This window comes from Equus caballus, chromosome 17, assembly GCF_041296265.1.
Source record: "Equus caballus isolate H_3958 breed thoroughbred chromosome 17, TB-T2T, whole genome shotgun sequence".
Lineage (NCBI taxonomy): Eukaryota > Metazoa > Chordata > Mammalia > Perissodactyla > Equidae > Equus > Equus caballus.
The window spans coordinates 93498839-93520956 of NC_091700.1; the positions used below are offsets into that span (position 1 = coordinate 93498839).

The 22118-nt window shown below is 34.3% G+C and overlaps 1 long non-coding RNA gene across 2 annotated transcripts in view; it reads right to left on the reverse strand.

Annotated features, from left to right (window-relative positions):
• Nucleotides 1–20405: 20405 nt before the first annotated feature.
• The window catches only part of LOC138918476 (uncharacterized), a 28596-nt gene continuing 26883 nt past the window's right edge, over nucleotides 20406–22118 (reverse strand). The window contains exons 2-3 of one of the 2 annotated variants that reach the window (XR_011427888.1): nucleotides 21722–21871; nucleotides 20406–21576 (exon numbers count right to left, since the gene is read on the reverse strand). This is a non-coding gene — a long non-coding RNA (uncharacterized lncRNA). The remainder of the gene's footprint in view (nucleotides 21577–21721; nucleotides 21872–22118) is intronic. The other variant, XR_011427889.1, reaches the window with a different exon arrangement.

Here is a 22118-nt window from a genome sequence, read left to right on the forward strand (position 1 = left end):
GTGTCTTTTTTGAGTAGGAGAAAAACAAAAAGAAAACATTGATCTCTAGAACACTGGTTCAAGGCACCTTCAGCATGACCGCCCACAAAGACTCCTGGTTAGCTAATCAGAACGCCTGGCACTTTGGCACTTGCACAAAAGTCCATTTCCCTCCTCAATTTCCCCTGGGAGTGGAGCACAAGTCTGGCTACAGTTCAGTTGGCTGTTCCTCCTTGAATGTCCTTCAAACAGATGATGCGCTTGCTGGGACTGTGTTTCATTCTGCACAGTCCCTAGAAAAGAAATGGCACACAAAACTCAAAAAGAGAAGGCTAATGATATGAAAAGAAGAGAGAGGATGTCCAAAATCCTAGAACACATTTTTGCTGAGACTCATAATATTGATAGATCTCTTTTCCTTTAACTAATGGGTTCTTTGTGAAATATACCAGTAATACTCACAGGAATTATACCTAATACTCATTGAGAACACACAAAGAATATATATACTAATGCAACATAGTACACTTTACAGCATTCTGTTCTCCATTTTATATATAATTTTTAAAATATATATTTTAGGGCCAGCCCTGTGGCCGAGTGTTTAAGTTCGTGCGCTCTGCTTCGGAGGCCCAGGGTTTTGCAGGTTTGGATCCTGGGTGTGGATATAGCACCGCTCATCAGGCCATGTTGAGGCGGTGTCCCACATGCCACAACTAGAAGGACCCACAACTAAAATATACAACTATGTACGTGGGTATTTGGGGAGAAAAAAGTAATTAAAAAAAAAAGAAGATTGGCAACAGTTGTTAGCTCAGGTGCCAATCTTTAAAAAGAATATATATATATATTTTATATCTAATATTATCTGTCCCCAGATAAGCAGTTACAAAGCGGCCTTTTAATACCATCATTTCCTTTTCCAACACGAATTACAGGTCATCCAGTGTTATCCTGCTGCTCGTTCAGGTGCTTTGACTAGGACTTAGAAACAGGTCCCATTTCACAGAAATTTGATCAAGTTAGGGAGGTAAGACTCAACAAAAAGTATTATAGATGATCCTGGACCCAGAAAAATGTATCATTGATGACGGCACCTCAAGTGATGAGCAATCTCAGCAGAGTTAGGGGAGTCAGGAAAAACGCTTTTAAAAGAAGTCTTTTTGCAAAACTATATTTGAAGAAGTTGATGGAATGGATAGTTAGAAAGGCTGTGGTCCTTTTGAATTGTAAAATATAAATTAATTTCATAAGGTGAGAAATACTTCAATTGTTCCTTTTTAAATTTGTTTTCAAATTAAAGGGAATTAAGAAAAACTAATTTTGAACAAAATCGGCAACCTTTTTCATAGCAGTCCTTTAGGTACTTAATAAATGGTGGCACAACTATGACTACATAAAATAGAAAATGGAGAAAATGAAGAAACAAGCAAATGGGTAGATAAACTAGTGACAATTTGGGGGTTGGGAAGTGTCAAGAGGGGTGGTGACATTGTGCAGAGCATAAGAAATTGAGAGAAACCAGCAGCTTACAAAATTGTTCAGAAAACATTTATGCTGGTACCTCTCTGAGTTCGGTTCTTACTCTCCATTTTTTACTATAATAGGTCGACTCTGGAGATTTTTTTCATTTCAAAGCCTTCCCAAAGAATCCTCTCTCTTTCTTTTTTAATATGAAAATACGTGGAATTTCACACTAGCAGAGGTTATTATTGATATGTTTATAAAAATAAGACACTTTGATCAAAGAAAAATCCATAATAAATGATTTTATAATGTGTATAAATGAATGAAAGCATCAAACAAAACCATTAGCTCAATTTTGAGGCTCAGTGCTGGCGGCTAGCAAGAAAATCTGATTATACTTATGTTTATCTACCACCCAGTTTGCTCAGTTCTAGAATCAGCAACAAGTTCTAATACAAATTTTGTTAGTTAAACTTAAAATGTAGGTACAAATCACATCCTTCATCATTTTAAAAGCATATTTTGTAGTCTTTTCATGGCAATAATAATACTTGTAAAATTATGTTAACATTATAAAAAATCAATATTTTATTCTATTTGAAAAAAAATTTCATATTTTCTCACCAGTTTCTAACAAAGGTAAAGTAAGTGAGTAAAACGATAAATTTTCAGCATACCATTCTATGTTTTTATTTTAAATTATGAACACATAAGATAAATCTGTATGGATTTTAAAACAGCAAAATAGGTGTGCTTATTAATTTATATTCAAGCTCTTTAGGTTCTATTTGGTTGTTTAAAATTCTGATCATACATTGGGCTTCTTAATGTGGATGTCACCATCTGAGAAAAAATACCCTGTAGGAAGAATAGAATCTCAATTGTCTTACTCTTTCCTTCTCAGTACTACCAGTACCCTGTCAACCTCAGATTCATCAGCTCTTTCTAGAAATTGAAGGCCAATCCTCCCAACCTCCACTGAGTCTCAAAGTTTGATGCTAGTACAGGGAAAGTTCATTCAAATGAAGACCAAACAAGTAGCAAAGCCACGCAGCAGAGATCCTGATGCCAGCCTGATACCAAAGTCCATGCTTTTTCACAATATAGGACTCTTCTATTAAAATAGTTTCGCTCAACATTTGTAAAGTAGACAGGTTTAAGGCTTAACTTATTTTAGAGTCTGCTTGATGCTATGAATGGTAATAATCTATTCATTTAAATATCTTGCCTGCTTTTTTTCCTAGAAATCTCTAATAACAGATAGTTTAAGATAAAAAAAAAGCCTTTCAGGAAAATGGTATAAATCAAATATAAATTCTCCAATTAGAAAATAAATCATCATAGTAATAGTAGGACATAAGCATGATTCTCTTTCATAAAATGAATTAATTTAGTTATATATTTTTTCATCTACTCTTCACACTATACAGAATGATGTGGTGAAAAATCTAGATAAGTTTTACCCCCTCAACAGCACAAATAAAAAAATAAACAAAAGTAACAAAACAAAAGCAAAAGAACTATTTTGATCCCCCTTTCAAATTTGACTGACCTGGGGGATTAAAATCTTATGATTTTCTCTGGAAAGTTGTCTGTTTCCTTTGTGTTCATGTACGACAAATAGTAGTCTGTTATACCCCATGTCACATGACTCTTACTGCCACATGTAGCTGAATCAATGACAAGGGCTTCTATTTTCTTGAGTCTTTCATTGTATGATATTCATGATTATTCTGTTAGAAACCGCAAAAGTTGGGGGGGTGACATTGCCCTAGGATAAACTCAGTTTTAGATGCTTATAAAAGCACATGAAATACAAGAAAATAAATCTATCAAATGATATTTTAGTATTATATTACACACTATGTTATTTAAGATATGTAGGTCCTATTAAACTAATGCACTATTTTAATTAGACATTGATTTTTAAAACTTTTGTCCTTGACTTTTTCTTAAAAAAATCCTTTAAAAATGATATATACTACAAGCATCTTAAAGGATTGTTAAAAGAAATATGTTGCAATAACTGAAGCACATCAACTACACAGTTTGAACACTTAGCCCTATGATTGTTGTTTCTATTAAACTTTTATTTATGCGACACTTTGTCTTTCTTTTTCAGGATGTATGGGATTTTAGCTCTTCCATTTTTATACTAGGGAAAGTTCTGGTTAATTCAGATGAAATGCAAGTGTAGATGCCAGTTATTTTGATGTCTTTCATTTGTTTTTCATTAACCTATCCTTCAAATGTTTTTGATAACATTCCAACAGGTGACATTTTAACATTTATCTCTTTAAATCTATGAAATAGAGTAGGAGAGGTGTAGAAAAAACTCAGATTTAGAGGTTTGACCTTATACTTCAATATCTTATTTTATAAAATAGAGTCTTCCCTTTCTTCTTCTTTTCTTCAGTTAATCGTCATCATTAGCTCCTGCTCTCCAGAGATCACTCACTGACCATTCCATAACATATCCAATTAATTGACATAGTAGATCAGAATCTCCCGTGGAGATAACACTTTTTGGATTTTTTTCTTAAATTGCCATTTAGCTCCATTACATGCACATGGTTGATATTTGCATCTTTCTACCACCGTTCTCTTGGAAGCCTATCCACCTGAGTCATATCCAGGATATTAGTCTCTGCTTGCACGGACCTTTCAAAACTGAAGCTTTGACCATTAAGACATTTGAATGGTGCTCCTATTGTGACAAGGAAACACATAAAACCAAAAATTGTTTTTAAAGAATCGGCAAGGTGAAGGCTAATTGTCATTTCTCAATCTTCTGAGTATAGACAGGATATTCAAGGTTTTACGATCCATCTTTTGCTAGATAACATGTGTTTTTGTTATTCATGAGCAGAGCTCTGCAAGATGTTCATTACAAACCAAGTCAGGATACAAGTTTGCCAAAATGTCTTTTTTTTTCTTCCCACCTGGACTGAATTTTAAGGACGCCTGGGGAGAATTATGGTTTAAAATTGAGGTTGTGTCTAAATTGGTGGTTTAAGCTAAAGTCCTATGCAAAGCCTATCTAATGTGAATTTTTCATTACCGAAGTCTTCAACTGATGCCATTTTCCCTACAAACCCTGGGGACAAAACCTATTTCCCACTTGCACATAAGAAGTGTACATATAAAATTGAAACTGTGGGGAAAATGGTGAAACAAAATATTAAAACCTAAGATATGAATTCCATAGAGTAGTGCAAATGATATTTGGCTTAATGATGTTTGGGTGTGGCCATCCAAGACAAGTTTCCATGTAAGTTTCCTTGCTTATTAAATCTGCTACCTACCAATCTGGCATCATCTGCCTCTTTCTTCTGGGTCTACTGGCCTCCATGTATGGGGACCAATTTCAGATTTTACCCAGGAAGCTCACGAGTTTTTGAACTAACGTTCCAAGATCACAAAATAGGTTCACAGGAAACATGCACTTAAAATATTACCGTTACTATTGATAAAATTATTAGTTTTTTTCTTGTTTTTATGGCATAAACCCACAAATTGTAGATTGTATATCTACAATAATGATGTATTTTAATATATTCAAATATGATGTTGCATAACTGACTAATTTAAGGATATTAGAAATATTAATAATTCACATCTAATTTTAAGAAATGACCTTAGTAGAAAGCATAGGACTTTAGTTATGGTTGTCTCTATAAAACTCATTAAAAGACTTTCAAAGTGTTGGTTAACCTCTCTTGGTTAGTTTCTTTGTGTGCGTGATGAATGTATGAGTTATATGGTCTAAGAATCAATTCTAACTTTAGAAACTAGAAATTCTGAAATTCCTGGAGCTTATTCAAAATTATTTGGTTCCATGGAGTAGTTTAAACAATCTCATTGCAACAATTTTGCTAACTATTAATTTGTTCAGTACGTTTTATGTTTAAATATTGACAAGGTGAAAATTCTAAATTCTTATAGCATCGCAATTACTGGTGTCCAACCTAATGGGTACAGGTAATTTTATTTCAATCTACTTCTTCACGAGAAAAGAAATGAGATAAACTATTAAGTTTAAGACCCCCAGAGTCAGAAAACAAGTGAGTAGAAGTCCGCGAAGAGAATAGTCAATAATCTTTCAGAGTCACAGTGCCTTAACTCATCTCCAGACACTGTCATATTGCAAAGAATCAACTAACGGAACTGTTTCGAGGGCTGTGGAGATTCTTGTGTCACTCACCATAGAAGAGAGAACTACTGACTGTCTTTATTTATTATCTTTTTAATATTGTCTTTGAAGTCTAGGGCAATTGCTTGAAAATATTTATGTGAATAATATTTCATATTGCACCTTTCTTAGAAGAAAAATTTAAACTTTAAACTTTCTGTTATTAATTACCACTGAATTAAAAGTATCAGTTTAGATCATCCAAATCAAAAAGAATTTTATATAGCACGTTGTCTTTCTGAAAGCCCACAAAAAAGATAACTAAATACATTACTAATAAAATAATTATTAGTTTTATCAAAACAAAATTACAAACTGTTTTTCAAAAAAATCAGAGCCGGGTTAGAACCATATCATAATAGGTTGTTGCAGTTTTCCAAAGAAATATAGAATGCAAACATTTAAGTATTTTTCAAAAAAAAATCATATGGTACCAAATGAAGAGTGAAATCGTTTAAATAAATGTTATTAATGTCTTATGGTTTCAGACCTCTGCTGCCAAACAGAACCAAATGAATACGTGAACTTCGCTTTATATTTATCCACGATGGACCTTAATGAGCATTTATTTTCAAAAACTCAGCTAAGAATGGGAAAAGGTCACCAGCTACATCATTGCCGAAGTGCTAGGCTCGGCTTTGAGGAAACACTGTAGGTGGCTGAAGTGAGAATTAAAACTCCAAGTTCCAGAAACTCACACATTTTTATACTCCTTTCAAAGCTTCCAATGATGGCAAATTCTTTCCAGCATGTGATATAATTAGTTGCTTTCATTTTAGGAACTTAAAAAGCAAATAAGTCCTTCATACTGTGCTAGTAAGAAGGAGCCTTAACAGGTGTTATTTTGTTTGTATAAATTTACAGAAAAAATATCTGCACCAATATGAGTGTATCTTGGTTTTACTTTTACCTTAAATGGAAAATACAATAACATTATTAGTGATAACTTCTTGTTAAGCAGCTGATGGTATTTTAAATGTCAATACAATTTTAATTGAAGCATTCACGATAATTTCTACTTTGGCAAAAACACACTGGAAAAATTGCAGCCTTCTAATGAACAAAGGACTCTGCAAAATGTTTAATATCTTCAATGAAATCATGAGGTTAATTATTTCACTCCATTTAATATAGCCTCTTGACGCTAAGTTTGCATCCCACAGATATTTTTATAAGGAACTACACCAAATATAAAAAGGTAATGATCTAAAGATTTATAATGTATAGTTAAAAATAGTAAAGGTACGTATGGTGAATTTGTAATCAGTTATCTCAATAAAGTAGAGGGAATTGTTTTGGTTATAGTAAAATGTGTGTGAAATTGTTTTTGGTCAATATTTAACAGCATTTCATCTTACTTGATGTATTTTTTATCATGAATTCTGGTGTCTATTATTTTTTTTGAACTACATCACTTTTCTTTTAAAAAAATCCTCCGTTCTTTTTCCACTCTTCTTCATAACCTTCTTGAAAACCATCAAGAATTTCATGTCATCTAACTAGTTTTCCTTAGCTATTTCTGCTTGACTCTATTCGATTCTTTACTCAGGTTCTCATTTCTCTAATATGTTTTACTTCTTTTTAATGAATTTTATTTTTAGAGCTATTTTAGGTTCAAGCAAATTAAGCAGAAGGCACAGCGATTTCCCTGCCTCCACACATGCATAGCCACTCCACTCTCCACATCCTCCTCCACAGTAGTACATTTGTTACATTCTCTGACCCTATGTTTACACATCGTTATCATCCAAAACCCATAGATTTCACATTAGGGTTCACAAACGGTGTTGCACATTCTATGGGTTTGGACAAATGCACAACGATGTGTATCTACCATTATAGTATCATTCAGAGTATTTTCACTGCCCTAAAAATCCTGTGTGCTCTGCCTATTTATCCCCTCCTCCACCTCTAGAAACCACTGATCTTTTTACTGACCTGTCTTCATAGTTTTGCCTTTTCCAAAAAGCCGTATAGTTGGAATTCTATACTATGTAGCCTTTTCACACTGGCTTCTTTCACTTGGTAATATGGATTTAAGCTTTCTCCATGTCTTTTCATAGCTTGATAGTTCATTTCTTTTTAGCATTAAATAACACGCTATTGTCTGGATGTACCACAGTTTGTTTATACATTTCCCTACTGAAAGACATCTTGGCTGCTTTCATGGTTTGGCAATTGTGAATAAAACTGCTATAAATATCTGTGTGTAGGTTTTTGTGTGGACATAAGTTTTCAACTCATTTGAGTAAATATCAAGAATGTGATTGCTGAATCTTAGGGTAAGAGTAAGTTTAGTTTTGTAAGAAACTGCCAAAATGTCTTCCAAAATGGCTGTACCATTTTGCATTTCCACAAGCAGTAAATGAAAACACCTGTTACTCCACATCCTCACCAGCATTTGGTTTCCTCAATGTTCTGAATTTTGGCCATTCTAAAAGGTGTACAGTGGTATATTGTTGTTTTGATTGATATTTCCCTGATGATATATGATGAGGGGCATTTTTTCATACTCATTAGCCATCTGTATGTCTTCTTCTTTGAGGTGTCTGTTAAGGTCGTTGGCCTGGTTTTTTAATCAGGTTGCTCATTTTCTTATCATTACATTTTTTTTTAAAGATTGGCACCTGAGCTAAGAACAGTTGTCAATCTTCTTCTTCTTTTTTGTCCTTCTCCTCAAAACCCCCCAGTACACATTTGTAGATTCTAGTTATGAGTGCCTCTGGTTGCGCTATGTGGGACACCACCTCAACGTGGCCTGAGGAGTGTTGCCATGTCTATGCCCAGGATCCAAACGAGTGAAACCCTGGGCTGCTGAAGTGAGCACTGGAACCTAACCACTCAGCCACGGGGCTAGGTCCCCTTATCATTACATTTTAAGAGTTATTTGTAAAATTTTGATAACAGTTTTTATCAGATTGTTCTTTGCAAACATTTTATGGTTTGTGACTTCTCTTTTATTCCCTTGACGGTGCATTTCACAGTCCAGAAATGTTTACGTTTATTGAAGTTCTGCTTATCAATTCTTTCTTTTGTGGATCATGTCTTTGGAGTTGTATCTAAACAGTCTTCACCAAATCTAGTTCATTTAGATTTCATCCTATGTCATCTTCTGGAATTTTCATAATTGTGTGTTTTACATTTAGGACTATTATTCGAGTTAATTGTTGTGAAGAGTGTAAGGTCTGTGTCTAGATTCACATTTTGCATGTGAGAGCCCAGTTGTTCCACTCCCATTTGTGGAAAGATTACTATTTCTCCAATGTATTGCCTTTTCTTTTTTGTAAAAGATTAGTCAACTACATTTATGGAGGTCTATTTCTGGACTCTCAATTCTATTCCTTTTATCTATTTGTCTGTTCTTTTGCCAATACAACACTACCTTGATTACTGTAGTTTTCTAGTAAGCCTTGAAGTGGGGTAGTGTCAGTCCTCCAACTTTGTTCTTCTCCTTCAATAATGTGTTTGCTATTCAGGGTCTTTTGTCTTTCCATAGAAACTTTAGAATTAGTTTCTGATATTCATAAAATAACTTGCTGGGACTTGTAATTAGGATTGCATTGAATCTGTGGATCAACTTAGGAAAAAGTGACACTTGATAATAGTGAGTCTTCCTATCTATGAGCATGGGCTAGCTCTCCATTTATTTATTTCTTCAATTTTTTTTATCAGAGTTTTGGAGTTTTTCTTGTACAGAGCTTGTATGCATCTTGTTAGCTTTATTCCAAAGTATTTTATTTTTTTTTTTGGTGCTAAGGTAAATGGTATTTTGTTTTTAATTTCAAATTCCACTTGTTCATTTTTGGTATATAGGAAAGCAATGCACTTTTGCACGTGAACCTTTTATTCTGCAAACTTGCTACAATTGCTTATTGGCAAACTAGCAGGCTTTTTGTCCATGCTTTAAGATTTTCTACATAAGCAATCATGTCATCTGCAAACAAAGCAACTTTTATTTCTTTCTTCTAAATCTGTATACATATTATTTTCTTCTCTTGTCTTTTTGTACTAGCTAGGATTTCAAAGTGTTTGCTGAAAAGTAGTGGTGGAAGGGGGCATCCTTGCCTTGTTCCTGATCTTAATGGGAAAACTTTGAGTTTCTCATCATTAAGTCTGATGCTATATGTAGGTTTTCTTAAATATTCTTTCTTAAGTTGAGGAAGACCTTTCTTCCTGGTTTACTGAGAGTTTTAATCATGAATGGGTGTTGAATTTTGTTGAATGCTTTTTTCATCTATTGTTATGGTCAGCTGATTTTTCTTCTTTATCCTCTTGAGGTGATGAATTGCCTTAACGGATTTTTGAATGTTGACTCAGCTTTGCATACCTGGGATTCACCCCACTTGGCTGTGATGTATAATTCTTTTTATAGATTACTGAATTAGATATGCTAATATTTTGTTGAGGATTTTTGCATCTATGTTCATGAGAGATATTGATCTGTAGTTTTCTTTCCTCCACCCATTCTTCTTTGTGTAACACATTTATCACTGAATCCAGCTATAGATGTCAGAAATAAGGAATTACAAAACTATAGAATTTTTCTTTTGTCCATTTTCTCTCTCATCGTCCATATCTAAACCATCACTCCGTCAATTTTACTTCATGAATATCTTTCTAGTCCATATATTTTTTCCTATCTTCAACAAACAGATACTTTATGCCAAGATACTATTCTCTCTATACTGGAGAGAATAATAGCTTTTTTACCAAGATTTGCTCATGACTATCTTCCCTTTTTTGCATTTTGTCTTTGGTTTGTTTGTTTTGTACTGTTTTTGATTCTCCATAGTGCCTTCAACATCATTACTAAATAATATCTATCTGAACAATTCACTTCCTGCCAAAAATGCCTTTGTGGCTTACCGATATGCATTGTCCTTCAGCTCAAATATCATTTCCTCAAGGGTATTTCCTCTAACTCAAAAGGAAAATTCATATCCCTTTATTATAGCTCCTCAGAGAGTTATGTGCTTTACTTTAAAATACTCACCACAGCTGAAAGTTTGTATTTACCTGTGCAGTTGTTTAAATAACATAGTCATCTACTTCCAGATCATATGCTTCATGAGATCAAAGTCTATTTTACATCATAAGGCTAAAATTGAACCCAATGTGTATCTAGGCATCTGTAAATACATGTGGAAGGAGGTGGAGGACTATTAATGTGATTATTGAAATTGTCTATTGGGCGGCCCTTTTGTAGATTGAACAAGAACATTTCATTGTAATGATCGACACATAAGTCAGATAGTAGAAGGCAGAATGTGAAGCAAAAAGGATATAGACTAGTTTCAAAAAAGAGCAAAACAAAACAAGCAAAATACCCCACAAGACATAGGATTAGATTACAGCTAAAAACAGACACAAGTGAAAGAAAAGCTTTATTAAATAGAAACTTTATTTTAATTTAAGATAGAAGAGACTCAAACATAATGTGGGGGAAGAGTCAAATACAAAAAGAGGGACTGTATTTTGGACCAGAGGGCATGGGAAGGAAAATACAAAGAGGAAATATTATTTGTCTAATTTGGAGAAAAGTAAACAAACACCAAGCATTATGAAGTATTTGATGTAGTTATTGAAGAGTTTTCAGCACTACCATTTGAAAGATGTCTCTGTCTCAATGAATCCTGTTTATTGAGGAAATTAAATCCTGGAACCTTGCATTGGGAAAAAAAAATGGAGTTCTCCTCTGTACATGTTCCACTGCAGAATTACAATTTTAATTTTCTAACTATGAGCTTCAGAGATAAAAATACATGATGACATCAATATTTATGTAAAAATAGAAATGTGTTTGCTATCACACCACTATATATTATAAGATGAGTCATGGGCTTATTTACTATTAGAGCTAAAAAGATCTTAGTAGTAAGTAATCCGATTTTCTCATGTTATGGATTTAAAAACTGAGCTCACATAGCTAGTTAAGAACAGAGCTAGAACAATAACCTGATTCAGTATTTGATCAAATGTCTTTCAAAATGTATTCTTAGAATTTTGGCTTTCTCGTATAATCCTACAGTTCTTCTTAGAATAATATGTTTCTGTTTTTAAGTTTTTATATTTCTTCTTGGCTATCATCTGCAAAGACTTCTTTTTATGCACTGTATGCATCTTTTATTTTCAACTTAAGTTATGTTGGTAATTTAACACAAAGCAGTTTTTTTTTTAAATGGGGTTACCATGTAGATGGTCCAGATAATAGAATCCTCTAAAGTTAGAGACGGAAAAGACCTGTCAGGTCACTTAATCTCTTCAACAAGGCAGGCTTTGTGTGTTTTTTTTTCTTATCTTATCCCTTTGAATATCTGACCAGTCATATTTTAAAATGATTCCAGTGATGGTATTAGACATATTTTCACATGATGTTTTCTACATCCTCCTGAAGCCTCAGTTATAAAAAGTTTGCCGAGCAAATGTTTTTGTTCTAATTTCCTTTCTAATTAAATTTACCTATTCTCTCAAATATTGTTTTAGCTTAATCCATCCAAAAACTAAAATTTTTTCTTAATGTTCTCTCTTCTCATTTTAGTGATCTTTTCTCTTTAGCAAACTTTGAATCTCTGCATATCACATTTTTTTAAATAAAAAATAATTACCCTATATTGGATGAATAACAGTTTTATGATCTTTCTGAAATGTTGACATTGTAGCATAATTGATAAATTAACCTAATCATTTTTTATAACGTAATAAAATGAAAAAATTGAAATACACATGAGAATTTACAGACCAAGAGAATTTATAGAAATTGACGAATTCAGAGTCTAGGCCAACTTCTAAAGTATTATTTTTAAAAAGTACCTTATGGTTTATTTTACAATCATTTGCCGCACAGCGATGTATCAGTCAACAACATACTGCATATAGGGCGATGGTCCCATAAGATTATAATGGAGCTGAAAAACTCCTATCTCCTGGTGCCGCCATGGCTCTTGTAAGGTGAAGTCACAGCCTAATGCATTACTCATGTGTTTGTAGTGATGCTGGTTTAAACAAATCTACTGCTCTGCCAGTCAAAATGTAGCACATAGGGGCTGGCCCAGTGGTGCAGCAGTTGTTTGCACATTCTGCTTTGGTGGCCTCAGGTTCACCAGTTCGGTTCCCAGGTGTGAAACTATGCACCGCTTGTCAAGCCATGCTGTGGCAGGCATCCTACATATAAACCAGAGGAACATGGGCACACAGGTTAGCTCAGGGCCAGTCTTCCTCAGCAAAAAGAGGAGCATTGGCAGCAGATGTTAGCCCAAGGCTAATCTTCCTCAAAAAATTAAATTAAATTAAATTTAAATTTAAAACAAAGTAGCACATATAATTACCTATCATACATAATAATTGATAATGAGCGACTATGTTACTGGTTTATGTATTTACTATACTACAGTTTTTATCGTTAGAGTGTGTTCTTTCTACTTATAAAAAAATGTTTACTGTAAAACAGTATGCCATGTTGCAACCACAAGCAGCCTCAAACATCTTGTGTTTGCCACCTCTCTTGATTGTGTCATTTTCTCTTGTGCTTGATTTAAGTACACTCAATGATATTTGTACAATGACAAAATCGCCTAACAACGCATTTCTCAGAACGTCTCCACATCCTTAGGAGATGTACGACTGTATTTGCTATTATTACACCATATCTACCAGTTAATTTTTATGCCATGGTCTGGGATAGCAAGTGTATCTGATTGTTAATTTTGTATTTCTGTAGTTGACGTGTCTTGTAATGGAGGAGATGACAGAAGGAAGGAGAAGAGAAGAGGAAGCTATGTATAACTTTCTTGCTGCAATAAAATGAAAGATTTATTAAAATCCAACTCCTTTTTTGTCTGTTTTTGCCTGATGCCCAATAAAACTTTATTTTGTGGCAAGAATGGATTCAGCTAAAAGACTGAAACAAAGTGTACACATTCACAGCAGGAAATAATATAACTAAATTTGGACTACCTTTGGTGCAAAAGCAGATTTTGAATTCAAGTCATTGCTGTGGAGTGTATGAACTAGTTCTAGGTTGGTCCATTCACTTCTAGTAAGCCCAGGCTGAGGCTGAGGGGCTCTTTTTGGGTTTGACCATGCTTAGATGCACACACCATTAAATTAGGAGCTGCCAAACATTGTGGGATGTTTCTGACCACAGTCATTTCTTCAACAAATACATACTAAGGAGGTATAGCATCCCACATAAAGAAGAACAGAGCAGATGAAAAATCCTTTTTCTATGCATTTGGAATTGAAGTAGGAAGCCATACCACAAAAAGCATGATGGTCCACTCTTTCAGGGGAAGAAAAGCTAGATATTGTTCTTATATTTATTTTCTCTCATTCTTCTTATTTCTATTCTTTTTATTCAATTGGTTGATACTTACAATATACTTAAGACAATAGTAGAGTTGCATTTGGATATAAGTACACTTATAAGTTTAAAAAATAAGTGGGATTCAATAAAGAGAAAAACATTTTATTATTCTCCACCACTGCCCCTTCAAACCCATCCTTCCCTGTCTCTGGGTGCCAATTGCATGAAACTTTTGGGAGAAGCAATCCACTATGGGCATGCATGACTCTTCACTTTCTTGCTGGGTGGCCAATGATGTAAGTCTCTGGACACTATTCACCTGGCACATTTCTGAAGATCGTGTTTGCAGAGAGCAAATTTGAAGGATAGCATGATGTCTTCCCCTGGGACCAAGAGTAGGCTTGTTTACTGCTTGTTATAAATCATCAATTCCCCAAACTCATTGATCCTCTCCAATAAAGCAACTTTTCATATGTTCTGGCCACCATTTGTACCCTCAAGATGGCTTGTGTTGAAGGTAAGGGGAACGAAGACACCATGCTCGTGCTGCTTCCTGTGCTATGAGTAATAAAGTCCTGTCCGTGACCAAGAAATATCATGTAATCTACTAGCATTCTCTAAAAAGTAATAGACAAATATATCTATCTGTAAGTAAGGCAAAATCAAATCAAAGAGTTTTATAGTTTTTATAATGAGCATGGGATGTTGAAAGAGATGTGGCTTTCTGGGGACAAGGGAGGAGGGTCCAGTGGGCTCGGCTCAGGGATGAGAGAAGACACCCTGGAATCTGGTCTCTAATGATTTTCCGGAATACCAGGTGGAGGGGACCAGAATTAAGAGTTTCTTACCATTCTACATATAAATGATGCTTAGTGGGGAGAAGGAAAATGAGAACAAGCCATCAGAATGGGGGCTTGATTGTTGGGTACTGCACTTCAAGTGCAAGGGATACTGTCATATCAAAGGTCAAAAGCTGTAGGACCCCTTCTCTGTGGTTACTGAGTTAAATAATCCAAAAAACAAAACAAATGGCCAGCAGTGCAGACTTTGCTTTAGAATACACAGTTTCAAGTTAACAAAAAACATCAGAATTTTGCTCAGTTGATCTCTAACAGGAGGCTGCAGTAAAATGAAAATAAATGTAAAATCTTACTTTGTGGCATGGAGCCACTCCATTCATGCCCCTAGGTTCTCCCTGACCTTCTATCCAACCTCAGCTGCTTTAAGGAAGAAAGATAATTATTAGTGGGATCACGGTTTCCTTGTCCCAAAGGAGGACCAAAGGTCATAAGCACCCTTCTGAGTATCTTAGAAAAATTAAGGAAAGTGCAGAACACACAATCTATGTTTCTGTTGGATTCCTCCATATTGAGGCTGGTGGAGGAGTAGGCACAAGGGTGAGCTGAAGCACCAAGTACTCCAGGGCACAACCATGGAGACATCACGAAGTCATAAAAAAAGGGACCCCTGAGTCTGGACATTCATTCGACACCAGACAGTATCTGTGGGAGTGACCAGTCAAGCCCAACCCTGGAGTGAAGAGCAGGAGAGAAAAAATGCCTCTTGTCCACCCCTGTTGGCCCCGTAAGGCCACCTCAGCTTCCCCGCTCAACCTGTGTTTTCATGCTCCAGGCTAGGCAGCAATGTCATCTCCTGGCAGTTATTGCTTTGGGAAACATATTAAGCTCCTCGTTGGTGTTATCAGTGGGGGAAAGAGCATCCAACATCAATTGACGGTCTTTGGACAAGGCTTATAGTAGAGAAGGAAACTAAAGTATCCTAGGGGCATCCTTGCCAATAGTGCACAACCCCAATCTCCTTATGAGAAAACAGACAAACCCAAATTGAGGGACATTATACAAAATAACTAATCTGTATTCACCAGAAATGTCAAGGACATGAAAGACAACGCAAGACTGAGTAGCTGCTACAGACACGAGGAGACTCATGATACATGAAAACGAATGTAACGCAGGCTCTACTATTGGGTCCTGGAACAGAAAGGGAACATTATCAAATAAAGCTAATGAAATATAAATCAGTGTTTTGCTTTAGTTAATAGTGTAATACCAACATTAAGTTTTTACTTTTGATAAATGCCCAGATGTGACATGAGTTGTTAATATAAGAGGAATTTGGGTGAAGAGTATACGGAGACAGATTTTGCTTCTCTTTAGTAAGTCTAATATTATATCAAAATAATAATGAAACAGCAGAATTTTTATAAATGCCAAATAATTAAAATACTTCAAAACAAAATTATAACGAACACAAAAACAACAAAAATTAACTATAACTTAGAAGCAAGAGGATATGTTAAATAGCACATTACGTTCTACTACCCTGAAAGATAGCTGCAAAGGAAATAACAAGAATGTAGAGATGAGAGATAAATAGATGCAAAATAGAAAAGAGAAGGCAAGAGGCACACACGCAACGAGAAAGGCTGAGCGAATTATTTGCAGCCCCAGAGGGAACAAAGACGGAATGCAGAGTAGACACAATATTTGGAGAATTAACGGATGAGGCTTTTCAACGACAAATGAAAAACATCAATTCACAAACCAAGAAGACTTACGAAGCCTGGCAACGATTAAAATTTTAAAAGAGGAAAATTCATGTTGAGAAACAAAACTGTAGAGAGAGGGAGGGAGAAAGAGAGAGAGTGAGAATATTAAAAGCAGCCAAAGCAAACAGAGATGGCCTTCAAAGAATCAAAATAATCCTTATTAGAAATTGCACGACAGAAACCATGGAAGTTGCAGACAATGATTGGAAGACATTAATTAAATTCCACTTATAATTCTATGCCTTGCAAAGCATGTTTTAAGAATGAAGGAAAACTCAGTTCAGACAAAGAGAAATTAGAGAATTTATCTCTAGTGGATACACTAACTGGGAAAACTGAGGTGTTTTCCTTAGGTAGAAGGAAAATAATCCGAGATTAAATTTTAGAGATGCCAATAAAAATAGAGCAAACTGAAAATGAAAAATATGTTTGTAAATCTAACTGAATATGAACTACCAAATATAATAATGCTTTATGAGTTTTGAAATCTTATAAAGAATAAAATACAAAACAACAATAAATACATGCACAGCCAAGAACAAATATAATTAGTGTTGTAAGTTGCTCAGACTTTCTGTGAAGAGGGCAAAAAGAAAAATTTACTCTATGTTCTGATAAGTTTATGAAGCATATTTTTATCTCTAGCAATAAAATAGTAAGTAAGTGTGTGGTGTGTGTCCACACACTTATTTTTCTCCACAGAGAGAAAAAAGAAAGTGATAATGAGCAGATGGCCATCAAGTAAAACACTGTCAGAAATAAGTCCATGTATATAAGTTTTACGCTGCAATATATATAGATAAAATGCTATAATTTGGGGTGAATACATTAAGATTGTATCAAATAAAAGAAAAACATATGTTATTTACAAGAGATATCTAAAACATAAAGACGTAGAAATATTGAGAATAAAATCATGGAAAAAGTGTTATCATAGAAACACTAATAAAGAAAAGCTGAGGAAGTTATGTTAACATCAGAAAAAATAATGCATAAATAACTGCTAGAGATTAAAAGCAGCACTTGACTTGATACTTTAAAAAAACTAATCCACTACAAAAATATTATAATTCTCAGTTCATATACTCTTCAAAATTGACATAAAATATATAAAATAAAATGAGAAGATGTAAAATAAACAATGATTTTGGGTGATTTTAACTCATCTCTAATTCAACATACTAGGAAAAACAGTAAAAATTTAGTCAAAGGAACAGACCTTTCCCAGTCTCCTGTGGTAACCACCTAGCCACAGGTAGCTATTGAAAATTACATTTAAATGAATTAAATCTAAAAATATTTCTGAGATGCACTAGCCACATTTCAAAGTTTCACTAGCACCTGTACTAGGGATTACCATACTAGACAGAGTAGAGCACAGAAATTTTACACCGTTACAGAAATACTAGACAGTGCTGAAAAATTATTTGAAATAAGAATTTTAAAAAGTCTGACATATGGTTATATAATGGACACGCTATCCAACAACCTAAGAATACACTTTTTTTTCAAGAATGCATTTTACTTTTTCAAAAATTGGTGATAGGATGCCCACAAAGCACATCTGAATAAATTCATAACATTTAAATAATTAAGAATGTGTTATCTTAACAACAACAAAAAGCCAGAAATCAATAACAAAAAAAAAAGATAGAACTTCATCTGTTTGGAAAGTAATATGTGTGTGTGTTTGTGTGTGTATTTATACTTAGAAAAAGTGAAAGTCAAAATAAAAGTTAGAAAACGTTTTGAACTGGATAATCCTATCTGTAGCCCTATTTCTCACGCCCTGCTATTGAGCTAGAATAGCTGAGCCAGGAGGCCAAACAGCCTCAGCCAATGCCTTGTTCCTTCCTAATTTACTTCAGCATCAAAACTGAAGACAGAGCCCTCAGTCATATCCTCCCCCAAATCATCTCCCTGGAATCACGTAGCCATCACGGATAAATTGTAGGTTGGAACTGAGTCAAGCTTAGAGGTATAACTATGATATTACTGCATAAATTAAAAAATGAAAACTTACGGACTAGACATCCATTTAAAAAAATTATCAAAAGAAAATCCAAAAATGGAAAAAATAATCATGAGCCGAGTATAAACCTATGAAATAGAAAGCAAATACACAAGTGAAAATATCAAGAGACTAAAGTACATTCCTTGAAAGGATGAATACAATTAGTAAATTCCTGGAGAAGTCAATAAAGAAAATAAGGGAGAAATCACAAAATAACTTAAGTGACAATAAAAGGTGAGATATTATCACAGAAATTGTCAACATTAAAAGAACAGCAAGAATATATAAGAACAACTTCATGGCAAAAAAAATTAAGTTAGATTAACTGATATATATTTTTCAAATAAATATATAACTCACAAGACTCAAATACGTGGGAAACATAAAATATAAGTAGTCATGCAATTATTTAAGGAAATGAAACTGTAATTAATATTAACTTTCTCATATCCAGATAGTTTCACTGACAAACCAGACTGAAAATGTAAGGAGGAAATAACAAAGTATCCAATTTCCCTCAGAAAACAAAAAGCAAGGAATCAATTCTAATTTTTAAAAATGTCAGAATAACTATTATTCCAAAACTTAATAAGAACATCAAGTTTAAAGAAAACTAAAGATCAAACTCATGCATTAATACAATCAAAAAACATGAAGAGAAAATATCAACTATTTCTAGAAATGTGTAACTTGAATAATAAATAATGGTAAGGTATTTTTTTTCTGACTGTTTAGGGGAAGTTAAACTTTCAAAAATTCTATCAGCTGAATTTTTCTCCTTATAAAGTAAAGGAGAAATGTCATATAGCCATCTTAATACACGAGAAAGAAGTGAAAATTTGATTATATATAACGACGGAATATTACAAACTGGGGAAAAATTATAGCTTCCTAGTCTCATAAAACAATAATGCAAACATAATAATGAAATGTTGAATGTGTTCCCTTTGAGGTAATTGACATGACAAGTAGATATTATAACAATGATATCAATTTTGTTCTGGTCAGTGCAGTAAGGCAAGTAAAAGAAAGTACAGAGATTGAAAAAGAAGTAATAAGACTATAATTTTTCATGGATGATATAATTTTGCACCTAAAACCTCCAAAAGCAACTACAGAGAATTGTTAGATTAATCTGATTTTAGCAAGGTTATTAGAAACGGTTAAAATCTGAAACACATTTGCATTTATGGCAAGACTAAGAGTTAGAAAGTGCAAAATGTTTAAGAGATACTATCTATACTATCAACAAAAATATAAATGGCTAGGAATATACCTAAAGGAAATTGTGTAATATTAATCATTATTGACAGCAATTACTGAAAACCTAAGTAAGTGAAAGAATATGCCATGTTCATGGAAGCAAGATGATTTTGTAAAGACATCAATTCTGCCTAATATGTTATATAAATTAAACAAAATCTCAAGTGATAGTTTGATGAGCCACGACAAGCTACTTCTAAAATACATATGGACTTAAAAAGATGAGCAGTACACAAGAAAATCTTAAAGAACGTTAAAGTGGAAAAACTATTTTTAGTTAATATGAAGGTGTTTATAATACCATGATAATTAAGAGAGTGTGGTATTACAAAGATCCTGATATAGCCTTGCATATTGATTTATGACAAATATATACAACAAAGAAGTGAGATGAAAGAACAAACTTTCCAACATATGGTGCTAAGGAAGATTTGGTTACCTTGATGAAAAAACAAAATAAAAAGAAAGTGAATTTCCTTATACCACATTAAAAATCTAGTCTAGCGTATGTAGTTCTAAAAATGGGACAATATATTCCTGATGTCAGGGCAAATGAGATTTGTTAAACAGGAGAGAAAAACAAAGCATATTCTTAAAGGAAATGATAGACAAACTTCACTACTTTACAATTAAGAACTTTTGTTTATTGAAAGACACCATTAGAAAGATTAAAATTCAAGTTACCGAGTGAAAGAAGATCTTTCAGAACATAAAACTGGCACGCAGCTCATATCCAGAATATAAAAAGAACACCTAAATAGCAATAAGAAAACAGACAAGCCAACAAAATATTAGACAAGCAATTTTAACAGGCATTTTACAAAAGATAAAATCCAGCTGGTCAATACGAATACAAAAAGGTGTTCAACCACAATAGCCATTAGGGAAATTCAAATTAAAACCCCAATGAAATGCAGCTAGACACGTATTAGAGGGTGTAAAATCATATAAAGTCTGACAACATTTGGTGAGAATGTAGTGAAACTGGAATTCTCCTTCTCATACACTGCTGCAAGAACTGCAGTTGGTGTAATCATTTTAGAATACTGCTTGACATTGGCTCCTAAGCTGAAAATAAGCTTATCCTATGGTCTAATAATTGTACTTCTAATGTATACCTAAATAGAAATGCATGCAGATATGACTAAAACTTACACACAAAAGAAACAATATTTGAAGTAGCAAAAAATAAATTAGGGTAATGCAAAATCTAGCAAAGTAGAATGGATAATTAAACACTGGTGCAGTCATAAAATAGGGAACTGTGCATGGAAGGCTGTATGCTAACTACAGCCACAAATAAAAACATAAATCAACCTCACAAACGTATTGCTGAACAAAATTAGTTTAATAAAAGAATAGATACTGCATTATGTTATACTATATTATTTCATTTATATAAAGTGCCAAAGAGACGACTGGAGCCAGTGCTGATGGTGCAGAGGTTAAAGTTGGGTGCTCTGACCACTTTGGCAGCCCAGGTTCACTTCCAGGTCGCCAAATCACACTGTCCATCTGTCAGTGGCCATGCTGTGGCGGCAGCTCACATAGAGGAACTAGAGGGACTTACAACTAGGATAAACAACCATGCACTGGGGCACTAAAAATGAGAGAAAAGGCTGTAGTTCTTGGCGATGTATACTTCAATGGTAAAATCAAAAAGACAAGCAAAGACGGGAGTACCATCAAGGGCAGGCCAGTGATTACTTCCAGGGACCTGGAGGGTGTGGCGACTTGGAAAGGCGTAGGTTTGGGGATTCTAAGGTGTGCACAACATTCTGTTTCTTGACCTGGAAAATGGTAACACAGGTGTTCACTTGACAATTCACCAAATTGTTTCCCTCTTTTGTAGGCTTTTATAGAAAAAAGAAAGAATGTGGAATTAATGACTGAAGAGGTAATTTTATTCTATGTGGAGTGCTCATAAAATTTTACCTCCACCGGGGGCCAGCTCTGTGGCCGAGTGTTAAGTTCACGTGCTCCGCTGCAGCGGGCCAGGGTTCGGATCCTGGATGTGGATATGGCACCGCTCGTCAGGCCATGTTGAGGCGGTGTCCCACATCCCACAACTGGAAGGACCTGCAACTAAGATATACAACTGTGTATAGGGAGGGGTTGGGTAGATAAAAGCAGAAAAAAAAAAAAAGAAGATTGGCAACAGTTGTTGGCTCAGGTGCCAATCTTTAAAAAAAACTTTACCTCCATCTACCCATGATATCTACATAAATCCAGGGAAATGATTTGGGGGAAGATATGACTGAGGCCTCAGTCTTCAGTTTTGATGCTGAAGGAACAAGACGTTGGCTGAGGCTTTTTGGCCTCCTGGCTCAGC